General features: G+C 40.2%; 1 protein-coding gene across 1 annotated transcript in view; it reads left to right on the top strand.

Annotated features, from left to right (window-relative positions):
- SH3GL2 (SH3 domain containing GRB2 like 2, endophilin A1) overlaps positions 1-13,910 on the top strand; it is a 120,195-nt gene that overhangs the window by 63,218 nt on the left and 43,067 nt on the right. The gene's annotated exons all lie outside the window — the stretch shown is intronic.

The raw sequence follows: 13,910 nt of genomic DNA, 5'->3' as shown, positions 1-13,910 counted from the left end.
GGTTTATCACAGAAGTCAGATTTACCCCCCAAAATCATTATTTTTTAAAATAAAGCTTAATTTATGATTAAGTCTTGCTCTATTCTGATTCCTAAGTGGGCCGTATCTTTCTCTCTAATATCCCTCCAACTAAAGCTGCAGTTATTTAAAGAGGTACTATATATTTTAATCCATTTCAACCATTCTTGTATTTCTCTGATCTGCTAGTACATTAGGGGGTGGGATTCCTAATGAGGCAACAGGCTGAAATGAAGAGGAAAGGGATCCTCTGTACAAGTAAATGGTGGCAGTGAAAGTACTATAAAGTTGCTATTCCAAGGCAAGAAGGGAGGCCAGGTTGTGTAAAACGTCTAGGACTGGGGTGTCAAACTTTATTTTATTGAGGGCCACATCAGGGTTGTGTTTGACCTCGAGGGATCGGGGTAGATGTGGCCAGCTCAACATCACTCATGCTGGGGGCAACTGTAGCGGCCAAGTGCTAAGGCAGAACTTCCCTCACTCTCATACTTTGCTTCCTGCCTTGGTTCCGGCCGTCCTTCCTTCCTTTTCTTCTTTTTCCTTCTCTCTTCAGTCTCCTTTCTTTTCCCCCTTCCTTGCTGTCTTCCCATCCTTTCTTCTTTTTCTTGTCTTTCCTCTTTCCCTTTTCCTTTCCTGTTTCTTCTTGCATGCTCCAATGCAAAAGGGGAAACATTTCTCCTTTTGTCTTGCTTTTAGTTTGTTTTGCTAGCCCTCTGCCAGTGAACATGGAAAGGGGGAGAAGCATGGGCCCCCCGAGCTCTGTTTTTGCTGGCAGAGGCACTGCATTGCTGTTTCCAGGGCGGCCTCACAGGCCAGATCTAAGCACCCTGCGGGCCTTGAGTTTGACACCCCTGTTCTAGGAGGGGAAGTAAAGCTTCTTTACCTTTTTTCCTTATGAGCTTAGCCCTTGCTCTCGCAAGTTGGCATAATCATTACAAAGTACATAAAAACACAAATGGATAGATGTGCATCAAGCACGCAGTAAAAGCCAAAGATCATTGATTTACAAATATTTCACATTGTTTGCATTAATCCTTATTTGGAAATCCTAGATATGGGTAGTCCTTGACTTACAACCATTTGTTATTGACTGGAGTTAAAATAGCACTGGAAAAAGTGATATATGTCCATTTTTCACACTTATGACCGTTGTAGCAAAAGTGACCAGATTTTAAAATTGGTTAAGCGGGATATCATTGACTGGGGGGGGGCAATGTGTTCTTGATTAAAAATTTTGCCGCCTGGTGCTGCGGCTGAGCCACCAAAGCTCCTGCTGGCACCCCCACCTGTGGCAGCGGCAGTGCCGCCTCCCTCCCCCTCTGCTCGGAGCACCTGAGCTGGGCACCACTTTTGAGAAGCCATGGGGCCTTTTTTTCCTGCTCCCACCCCCTCTGCCGCCTTCCTATTAGCTCCCGCGGCCTCATGGCTCATGTAGTCCCCCACACACACTTTTTTTTTGCAAAAAGCGCCCTCTCCCTTTGCAAAAGTGTTTGGGGGTGAGAAGGAGAGAAAGGCAAAGGCGGACCCCTTGCCTTGCTCCTTTGTGTCTAGGGCAGGGTCCCCAAACTTGGGCACTTTAAGACTTGTGGACTTCAACTCCCAGCATTCTCCAGCTGGAGAATGCTGGGAGTTGAAGTCCACAAGTCTTAAAGTGCCCAAGTTTGAAGACCTCTGCGTGTCCAGGCCCCCTCTTCCCTGCCCCCCATTGTTCCTTTAGACCCTTCCTCGCCCAGAAGACAAAGGTGTAGATGAGGAGGACGCTCTTCAGGCAGGTGATGACTGGCTTGGTCTGCAGCCTCCGTGATGGGGTTGCCATTGCGCCGAGCCTGGACGCCGCCACTCTGCCCCTTATCCAGACCAAGCCAGATTTCTCCCGGTCAATCGCAAATCCGGGCGGACCTGCCGAGCCTGTCCAGGATTTGCCGAAAGACGGAAACACCCTCCACCTCCCACCCCGTAGCCGACGCCGATGAAACACCTGACGCTAGCCGAGCACTTTTCTGGACGACCCGAACCCAATCAGAACCAACCTGAGCTTTTCCAAGCTATCCTGAAAGGAGGCAGGAGTTTCCTTTGGCTTTTTCTGACGTCTTGCCATGTGGGCGGCCACGGGAAAAATTGGGACTTTTTAAAAAACGCCATGGGACGCAGGACAAATTATTAAAAATAGGGACTGTCCTGCCAAAAGCGGGACGTCTGGTCACCTTAAGCATCCCTGCAGTCACCACAAAATTCAGACGCTTGGCAACTGGCTTGTATAAATGACGGTTGCAGTGTCTGGGGTCATGTGATCACTTTTTGCAACCTTCTGACAATCAAAGTCCATGGAAAAGTTAGATTTACTTAATAACCATGTTTCTAACTTAACAACTGCAGTGATTCACTTAACTATCGCAAGGAAGGTAATAAAATGGGGCAAAACTCAATTGCCATTTTTCAACTAAATTTGCAATCAACTCTCTAGACCCAGCTCTTCTTTTGAAGTAGAGTTAGACAGAATTGTTCCAAGAAACCATGATTGAATGCTGGTTCTTCTCTGTAAAATATAATTGAATGTCTAAAACAAGGGTGTCAAAATGGATTTCATTGAGGGCCGAATCAGGGTTGTGTTTGACCTCAGGAGGCCAGGGTGGGCATGGCCAGGGTAGGCACAGCTTGTTTAACATCATTCATGTTGGCACCTGTGGTTCCTCTGCCAGGGAAAATGGGCTCTCAAGTTCCATTTTCGGCTGCAACGGCCTCCTGCAACCCACTGCCAGCAAGGAGCTCGGGAGGGCTGCATGCGCCCCCCCAGCTCCATTTTCACAGCCCGAAGCACCCGTGGGCCAGATCTGGCCCCCAGTCCTTGAGTTTGACATCCCTGGTCTAAAGGATTTTCTCTCACCTAAGCTAGTGTCCAACTTTCTTCCTAAATATATAGCAAATAAAAATATTTTTTCAGTCATGCTCCCATAAGCTCTGTTGAGAATATTTCAAAATAATTGACCAGATAATATACAGTATATTGCTTAAAAATAAGAATTGGAGCTCAACTAACTTAAGTCCCATTAATCGGTTTAAGTCTATTCTCCGAAGTCTAAATGTACCCCCCTAAAATCTCTCAGCATTTTTTAAAAAATTATTGCACCATGTACCAGCTTTTGACCTTCTTGTGAAGCTATTTTAGCTATTATGACTTTGTAATGAATACATTTTGGCATGTGTACTGGCGGACACTGTTCCCTCTAAGGTGCGCGCGTGCGCGGCCGCGCACATGGAAAGAAATCCCCGCGCAGAAGTTTCTAACTTCCGCGCAGAGATTTCTACCAAAGCAAACGTGGGGAAGTCCTTTGCAGGCGGCTAGAACAGGCCGCCCGCAAAGGACCTCCCCAGACTTGTTTTGATGAGCCGCCAGTCCTCTTGCTTCTTCTCCTTCACCAGCAAAGCTCCCGCTGGCTTCCCGGCCCATGGCTTTGGCGTCTCTCCCTCCACGCGGAGCCCCTGAGCTGGCTCCCACGTTATCCCTCCCCCTTCCTCCTCTGCCGTGCTTTTGAGGCCGCGGGAGCTAGTAGGAAAGCGGCGGAGGGCTCGGCCGCTTTCCTACTAGCTCCCGCGGCCTCAAAAGCACGGCAGAGGAGGAAGGGGGAGGGATAACGCGGGAGCCAGCTCAGGGGCTCCGCGTGGAGGGAGAGACGCCAAAGCCATGGGCCGGGAAGCCAGCGGGAGCTTTGCTGGTGAAGGAGAAGAAGCAAGAGGACTGGCGGCTTTGAAATGCAACCCCTGCCTTGGTCCCGCCGGCCGCGGATTTGATTCGGCGTAAGTGGGGGCCGAACACATGCTGAGCCGACTTTGCGCAGTGAGGCGGAGTAATTCAACCCCCCCCCCAAATAACGTGTGTGTGTGTGTGTGTGTGTGTGAGAGAGAGAGAGAGAGAGAGAGAGAGAATTGGATCAAAATTGGTGGCCAAAGGAGTGGAGGGAGGGAGGGAAGGAAGGAAGGAAGCCCTGCCCCCTGTGAAAAAAACTGAAGATGGAGCAGTGAATGAATAAACCATAAAAGCAACAAACAGTTAATGCGTAAGTAAGCTGAGGAGGAAGTTCTCAACTAAGGAAGCAATATTAGAAAGAAATATAAAAAGCTCAATATGCCAAAACACTTATTTTAGTCTTCATTTAATTACTTGTATTGTAGTCTGATGTAACATCTTTTTAAAGTTAACGTTAGAAAAGATAGGGTACAAAACTTAAATAATAAAAAAATGTACATTCATTTTGAAAAATAAATGCAATACTTGATTAATTTCATATCTTTATTTAAAATAGTTTTGGCATGGCATATGATTTTATTGACTCAGTTGGAAATGATGTGGATGTTGTATCTGACTCTGAGGTATATATATTCTTACGTAACATAACATATAGCATATTGTCCAAACTTGCTAGACTATTTAATTGATCTTACTACTTTAAAGGGGGAGAATTTCATGATAAATTATTTTATTACATTTATGTTGCATTTATATATTATATTTATTACATTTATATTTCACATTATATATTTGTATTGTTATTTTAGTGTTTATTGTCAATTTTGATAGATATATTGATATATCAATACTGATTTTACTCATACTAAATAACAATTACTGCTATTATTTATCAGCATCAAATATTTACAGTTTTTAATATTGAGTTAGTCGTATTTTAGAATAATAGCATTATCTTTTAATAGGATAATTGGCAAAATCTAATTCACACGTGATGGGTTGCATTCCAAAGAATGTGAGAGGACAGGTTGCCTGCAAAATGCCAGGACCCAGGACCTGTTGGTGCCATGTCTCTCTCTAGCCAATCTAACAATGTAAAAGCTGAGCAGAGAGCCTTTTTTTTCCCAGGGTGAGCGGAAAAGTATAGTGTTTGAGTGGCACTTTTCATGCCTGGCATTCATCGGGTTCAAACCTCGCTCGCAATTGGCGCTTGACGCTTGGAATGTTGCGCAAATGTCCAGCAGACGCGACAGCAGTTCAAACTGTGGCTCTCTTAGGTGCTCAGGCATGAAACTGTGCCGCTCACACACTGTACTTTTCCGCTCACACTGAAAAAAAATTAGAGGGAACATTGCTGGCGGATTGTCTGATATTTAATATTCAGAAAGAGAAACGAGATTCCAAAGAGGAATAAAACAAAGAATGGAATGCAGCATCCCAGATCAGAGGGTTGAAATGAATGAATGATTGAATCATTCTGGAGAATCTTCTGTAGGGCAGCTGGACTCTGGCATATATGAGTCAGGGGCAGTAAGTTCTACTCATTCTTGTGTTAATTAAAATTTAGCAATGAACACAAATGCACAGTAGAGAAGATTACTACTTTGTCTCAATGTCTATCATTCTTCATTGACAAAGTTTATATCTGTTTAGCTCACTGAGCCTAGTAGATCCTCTTTTCCATAGCTTACCAGAAGATTGATCTAAGAGGAAATTTTTGCAATGTCTTATGAAAGGCTTAGTGATTTGAATTAATTAACATAGGTTATTTGTTTGTTTTTTTAAGTATCCTTGCCATGAAGTTACATTAAAGTGTTCAGTAAGGACCGTTTCATGTTGGAGAAGTTTTCCTGGTTCCAAGTTGGTGAAGACTGAAATTCAAAATTTATAGAAATCACCATGATACATTTCTTTTTTTAAAAATGCTAAGTTTCAGCATAGGATAAAATACAAAAAAGAGAAAAAATGCAGGTTAGGGAAAGGAGAGGTTAAAGAAAAAGCAAACCAGTAGTGCAAAAAAAAAAAAAAGAGGAAAAGGAGAAAAAAATAGCTTCCAATTTTCTTTGATCAGATACAGATATAAAATTCATTAATCTCTTATTTTAACATCAAAAATAATACACAGTATTTCTATAATCATAGAGAGTTCCAATTGTCAAATTACAGAATTAAATGTTTTTTTTCTCAGTTTCTAGCAAAAACTCCCAACAGTGGTTTCCAAGAAAAAACAAATTTAGACAAAACCTTTTCTTTAATCAGAGTAGCTTCATCATCTCAGCCAATTCCATTAGCTTCAACGTCCATTGTCCTATTGAAGGAATTTGTAAATCTTTCTATCTCTGTACATATAAAAGTCTTGTGGCTGTCATATAGAGCAGGGGTTTCCAACCTTGGCAACTTTAAGCCTGGCAGACTTCAACTCCCAGAATTCAACTCCCAGAATTCCCCAGCCAGTTGAAGTCTGCCAGGCTTAAAGTTGCCAAGGTTGGAGACTCCTGAAATAGAGAAACAAAGTCCTATGTTTTCTTTCAATCTGAAAGAGGGAAAAGCTCTGGTTTCAATTCTACATTTATTTTAAGAACTCTTCCGAATTATAATACATATCTGGTAACAATATTTTCTAGCTCCTTTAAATATCAATCAAAGATGATGGAATATGAATCTGATAGAACATTAAACATATTAGTTAAATTCCAACTTATATTTGTTGCTCCCTTACAGATCTTTGACAATTTATCAGATGTTAAATACTAAGGATACATCATGTTATAAAAATTATCTTCCAAATTTTAATTCATTGTAAATTTCAACCCTTCACATATTCGATTAGGCATATAGTCAGAATTCTTTGCTCATTTTATCATACAGACCTTGACATCTTCTGTACTCATTTTTAGCAAAAACTTACATATGATAGCAAAACCCGTCCATCATCAGTACACAGATCCAAGTCAAAATCAGTATTCTCATTTATAAAATCAAAACTTCTTTTGTCCAACTGAAACCTTTCTGTCAAACTGAACATAACCAAATCATTGACAAGTATGACCTTCCATTTCTTCGGAGAGTCAGAGGCCAATTAAGCGAACTAATTGTCTCCTGCAAACTCCACTCCCCTTTCACTCCTCTTTTATTTCGTCTGGGAGAGACCATTCATCGTCCCCCTGTTGCCTTACTCCCAAGTCAACACCTGTTCTTTAACTGTTCCCTTCATCTGGCAACTCTGTGCATGCACACACTGGAAATAGGCTCCAACTGTTTGCCTGCCAAACTGATGTCTGACTCTGAAGGCAGCTGATAACTGGCATATGGCTCTGGCCCCCTCTCTGCCTTGGACACAGAGCCCTCATCAGAGCTTTCCCCAGACTCCAAGACTGGCCCATGTTCCTCCCCAACCTCTTCACTGTCCGAATCTGCTGCCAGCTCCACTGGCCACTGGCGGACCGCAACATTGACTCCATAAACCATTTAGAGAGTAGTTCAAAGCACTATGAGTTCTGTTGCTATTGAAGATGACTATTTACAACAATAAAAAATAATACAAACTGCTTCTAAAAAACATGAAGACATTACTTCTTTGAAAATCTGAAAAGGTATTTGTTTTTCTCTTGAACTTGAACACTTAAATTTGGGTTAGGGTTAGGGTTAAGAAACTTGATTGCCTTTCTAACATGAGAACTATTCTTGGGCTCTTCATTCTAGCTTGAAAGAACCCCACCACTAGTTTATTTGAACCAAGGTTAGACTCTTATCCTCACATTCCCCTCAATGGGCTTTTAAAAAATATAATAATGCCAAATAGAACTTTTCTATTGTGTCATATTTGCTTATTAGCCTCTGCTTTGGAGATTTAATTTGGGCTAATTTTAGGAGCTCCTACCCATAAAATTGCAATATATACAACAGGCAGCCAGATGAATGAGTCAGAAGGACAGCTGAGAGAGGCTAGGTAAGCGGGGCAAGAAATGGACTCATTCATTCTCTTATAAATGTGGCTGACATCAGAAGCTGAAGCCTGCAGGATGCAGATCTACAAAAGGAGGCACTCGGGGAAGTCATTTCCTTTCCGTCACTATTGTGCGAGTATTTGCTGCGCTTCTGAAAAGAACACAGCTTGGCTGGCAAGATAAAAATCACCGCATTCACAAATCGCTGGAAGAGTGTGCAATGCTGGCAGGGTTTTCCACTTCTCTCCTCCTGTGACCCCAAAGCAGCTGTGCCCCTGGGGTTTGCCCTATTTTATTCTTAGATTGTGTGGAGAGGACTGGGGTGGAGTAATTAGAAGAGCATTGGAGACTGTTCAGAAAATAAAACGACCACCTTTGCCCTTGCACGACTTTTTAAGTTCTCTGGTTCACATTACCTGTATCTTCTTAATATTTAATATTGACATCCTGCTTCTTCTTAAAAAGCTGATAAATTACAGCATCTTAGGTTCTTGGGGAGAACTCGGTGTGCATGACGATCGACACCAGCTAAAGAACCGGCAGCCATGATTTCACACTTTTGTGATGATATGTAATAACAATTCATTTTAAACCTGTATGCCACCCAACGTTCAAGGATTCTGGATGACTCAGAAACAAAGAAATTATAAAAAAAAGATGGCAAGCATAGTGAAGGGAGGGTCATCATGACTCTTCTAACAACAGCAGAGTGGGGGGCCGGACATATCCAGAGGGCAGGTGCTGCTATGGGGGAGGTGCACTTCTGGGGTCTGAGAGATGGCATTGTTTAATCAAAGGACCCCTCCAGCTTGCAAACTCTGCAGGATCAAATTAGCTGGGCAGACATTGTAGGAAACAGGGAGTCCCTCATAGAACATTCTGGCATGTTTTATATAACTAAAGTCTTTCTATAATCTTAAAATTCTGTTTGTCTTTCCATTCTCCATCTTTTTTTTAAGCATCTAAAATCATGTTCTGTTGTCTTTTCCAGAATCTTCCTGTTTATTTGTCACAATCTGTTAATTTATACATTCCTTTGTACCTCCTTTCTTCAATATAGATTAGGGTTATATATATTAGGATTATATTAGGGTAGATTAGATATATTAGGGTATATATTATATATGTTAGGGGTTCCCCCCCAATCATCATGCCATTCTGAAATAACAGCAAAAAGCTAAATTAAAAATTTGATTTTAGAAAATTACAATGGACTAAGGATACAGATAAAATTGGACTATTGAAACTATAAAATATTAGAACTAATTATAAGGAAGAAACAGCTTCTCATGGGAAATAGATTCTGCTTTGCATTTTACAAGACAAATCAAAGATAATTTTATGATTTCAAAAACTGGACATTAAAGGCGACTAAAGATTTTAGGCAGAGAAAAGATTTACAAGCCTGTAAAATATGGCATAGCATAATCACAATAAAAATGACAAATTAGACTTTTGAAGAATAGAATAAAAAAAATGTAGTCCTAATATCAACAATGTCAGTAATTATGTTTGCTTCTATGGATGGACTATGTCCAAAAGATGTTATTAAAAAATGACAGATGTACAACAAACTTTAGCAGACAAATACAAATGGTATTGAAAGTGGATTTCAATTGGTAGGCCAAAGAGAATGTATTTTAAAAAGATGTTTCACTGGATATACAAAACAAACTGGCCAAGATATCAGAATGTAAAAGGGAAATATAAATGACAAACCAAGAGTGACCTGAATAATATTTTCTTACTGATTTACAAAGGAGGCTTATTAAAGTTTTGAAGAGCTCTGTTCAATGGGACAAAGAAGAAATGAAGACAAATCAAATCCTTTAGCAATATTTGAATCAACTAACAAGATAGAAGTAAAAGGAAGAAATATAAAGATATATTTGATCAACATTAAAACAAGTTATATGGTTACTTCTGATAACTCTTTATGGACTTTCTGCTGACACTAAGATAATATATTGTTTTATGGATTTGTTCATAGATAAGAGATGTGCTATGTGGGATGAAGAGATAAACATTTGTAGCCTTTGTAGGGGGAGTGTTTGAAGAATCACTAAATTTGTTTATTATTTTAATAAAGGTTGGAAGCCACTTCTTTATTTTCTCTCTCTCTATTTTTTCTTTTTTTTCTTGCACTTTTTACTCTTTTCCAGTCTCTTTTCTTTAAATTTAGTTTATATTATATTTTATATTGTAATCAAAATTCTTAATAAAAACATTTTAAAAGATATGAAATACTTTTGAATTCTGAGTTAACAGTACTTTTATTGTGTTGTGTGCTGACAATGGCATTGTAATGCTGTGTATCTCATTCAACTGCTAAGCTCGCTATAATTATTATACCGCAAATTAACTTGCCTGAGAAACATCAACCAAAGGGATAATTGCCTAGATCTAAATAGTAGCAAATTGTTTTGCCAGCTATAATATTTTAGCTGTAAATGTAGTGGTACTACTCATGACTGTTGAATTTAAATATGATGGCATTAAGCCAACTAGTTTACTCAAGAGAAATAAAACCTTTAATTTGCAAAGATGTGGCTTATTAAGTCAGAGGCATCACACAGTTATTATTCAAATATAATTAAATAAAGCAGGAGATGATGCAAACTAATTGTAATCTTTCTTGCCGTTTACAGGATCATCTAATTCTAAATGCATTCAAGGAATGTTTACCAAAATCACAGTAGCAGTTTTGCAAAGAGGCATTTTACTTTCTTAGTCCCCTGGAAAAGTGAACTTTATTTTATTATTGGTGTCCTCCATCTCCAATCAATGCAAGATTTATTCTGAGACACCTAATTTTGATGTAAATCAAATATTGAACTAGGGAATATGGATGCCAATTACCATGCAAAATAGTTGTGCCGTGTTTGTTTATATGATTATTTTAACAAAACTGATTGAAAACCAGCTTAGGCAATGAGATTTCAAAATTCAAACCTTATCAGCATGAGTGTTAAGAACATAGCAAAAATGATCAATGTGGGCCCCCTAGGAAGAAAGGATCTTCTTTATTTTGAGTATGTCTCAAATTCCAAATGACTAACTCTTCCATATAACATTTTAAGGATATAAAATGACTCTGATATAATAAAAGAAGAATAAAGGAACATACAAGGATATGTTAAATATAATTGCCAGATATACAGGTTGTCCTTGACTTACGGCCATTTGTTTAATGACTATTCAAAGTTATGATGGCCTTGGAAAAAATAACTTGCAACCTGCCTTTAAATTGCAACTAAAATACTACCCCCACAGTCACGTGATTGCAATTTGAGCACTTAGCAACCAAGACAATGTTTGCCACATCTTGCAGTCATATGAATTTCTGTAAGGCAAAGTCATTTGAAGATGCTGGATTCATTTAACAATGGCATGATTCACTTAATGACCATGTGATTCACTTAACAACCAAGATAAAACAATCTTAAAATCAATTGTAATAAGGTCATAAGTTGAGGACTAGCTCACAGGAGCTTCTGTTATGTTGATGATTTAAATGGAAGAGATAGAGATCAATATTATGGTCCATTTTTCATTTTGGAGTGAAGGGTGGAAATTGGAGTGAGGGAAGGATTAGGGAAAAGAGACTGGACCATTCCTACCCTAAATTTTTTTCAAAACTACCTGGCCAGTTCTGCTTCCAGAATGCAATTAGTTTGTTGCCATTTTTCAGTAATACAGTCTTGGGATTCTGTGCAGCTTCTCTCTGCAGTTAACCATGCTTATTTTTTAGCAACAGAAAGCAGATCAATTAATCAAGAATGAAAGTAATGAAACAGATCATATAAAACAGTGGCTTTAAGTATTTTGAAATACACAAAGGATCTATAATTGGGTGGATAAAGGTGGCAGAGATCTTTAAAAAGATCTAGAAATGAATGAATGCACCAATTGAACCCCTCTTTTATGTGAAAAATCTGTCAAGATTTCTTTTACCTTAAAACGCAGTGAATTACAAAAATGGATTTCAGTGTTACCTGGCTGGCTGTAATGAATATAATCTCTGCCATCTATTGGTTTTAGGTGCAAAAGTTCACAGCACATAATCAAATTAGAAAAATCCATATTCTTCATCACCATAATTATTGTGGTAAAGAAGTGTTTATAGCAACTGTTAAAAAGTTGTATTTAAAAAGTCATATTTGTGCGTCTCGCTAAAAAGGTGGATTAATTATGGAAATTTATCCGCAACAGCACATTTTCTAGGCCAGAGAACTCGATTTTATTGAAGGCCACATCAGGGTTGTGTTTGACCGTGGGGGCGTGGCCTGGGTGGATGTAGCCAACTCAACGTCACTCATGCCCGGGGCATCTGTGGTGGCCTGGGCACTGCCTCCTTCAGCCCTCTGCCCATAAAAATGGAGCCGGCGAATCCATTTTCACTGGCAGAGGCCCTGCAGGCCATTCCTTCACTACTTCCAGGACAGCCCCACGAGCCAGGTTTAAGCAGCTCACAGGGCAGAGCCAGCATGTGGGCTTTGAGTTTGACACCCCTGGTCTATGTAGTTCATTTAAACCAATGACATGTAATTGAATTTAGTATCTTAAGTTAGAGTTGGACTGGGCTTCCATAGAGTCTCCTACCGGAATGTCTCTCCAAAAAAGCTCTTTCTCCAGAATGCCACATCTCGTTTGACAGAGATGCTTGGAGAAGACAGTTGAAAATGATTTCAGTTCATGCCATGATACCTTTTCCTGGGCACATCTTATTTTTATTCCAGCAGTAATCATCTTGACAGCCTTTAATCCTGGACATTTGGGAAAAGAAAACCATTAGGGGGTGATGGTGAGTAGTAGTTAATCCAGTCTTCTTCCAAGTAGCATATAGCTGCAGCAGGGCCTATAGCCATGATGGTGAACATAGCACATGGAGTCCTCTCTGTGGGCACACGAGCCGTCGCCCAGCTCATCTCCGCCACACATGTACACATGCCTCCCACTGGCCAGCTCATTTTCAGGTCTCTGGCACGCATGTGGGAGATGCATGTGCATGCACAGGGTGGGTCATGGGCGCATGCATGGGGGGGGTGCCCACCCACAGTTCATTTTTTGTCCCAGGAGGCTTTAGGGAGGCCTGCTAGGCCCAAAATGGGGTGTGTGGGGGGGTTGTGCACATGCACAGGGGGAATGAGGCACACACAAGGACAAAAAGGTTAGCTGTCACTAGCCTATAGAAAGATTATCTAGTAATAGAGGGAAAAAGAACTCCATTTCTTTGCAGGATCCAGCCCTCTGATAAAGATAGAATGAAGGGGATCTTCTCTGGGCTATTAATCTTTAAATGACATTGATTACAGAGTTGCTCTGCCTTTTCCCTATCTGAGCAACTACTTGGCAAGGCCCTAATTTAGACAGATAATGCAGCGATTCCCCAGGAATCCTACTGCAGACAGACTGTACCTTAGAATCTATTTTAGGCATTAAGATGCCTGATTGACTCATGTATCTTAAGGCTGCGTGTTGCCATGTAGATTTCTGAGAGCTTTTGGGTATTAGAATGCTGGCATTTACTTTTTAGGAGTTGCTTACTACTCTTAACACTTCAGTGTATGATAAATAAATCAAAAACACATTTATACCTACAGTTTCTGCCTTTCCATTAGAACAACTCATTGAACTGATTTCTCATCTGACCACACCAAAAAGCTTTTGCATCAAATATTGCCACTCTGTATTTTCTTAACCATACTGAAGTTGAGATGAAATTTTCTAGGCTCTGGTAGGGGACCAGGGACCTATTCCTGAACAATAACTTTCAGCATCCCAAAAGCTTATGACTGCCCATGCTGTGTAGAACTATGGTGAGCGTGGGAGACCACACATTTCTTCTCTACTTTAGCTATGCTGAAAATCGGGTAGCCAGTTGAAAATAGGATTCTTGCCTCTTTAATAATTAGATACAAGGATGTATCGAGCAGATATAAATGTAATCTTTGCAGAAACTTCCATGGCAGAAGGTTGCAACCCCAAATTAATTAGTCAGAAAGGAGGTTATGCTGGAGTGTAAGAAAAAGGAATTCCATATGTGGTGCTTCTGCCTGCAAATTTTATTATTCTGCCTGCAAGTATTCATATTGAATTTTGAAGATTGGTGCTGTCACCTGATTTTTCTATGATCTCCAAAAAGACTTATTTCACAAGGACATTATTGTACTTCTTCTGATGGTGACCAATTCACTTTT

Source organism: Thamnophis elegans, chromosome 3, assembly GCF_009769535.1.
Source record: "Thamnophis elegans isolate rThaEle1 chromosome 3, rThaEle1.pri, whole genome shotgun sequence".
Taxonomy (NCBI): Eukaryota; Metazoa; Chordata; class Lepidosauria; order Squamata; family Colubridae; genus Thamnophis; species Thamnophis elegans.
This window is presented reverse-complemented; position numbering and strand designations above follow the sequence as displayed.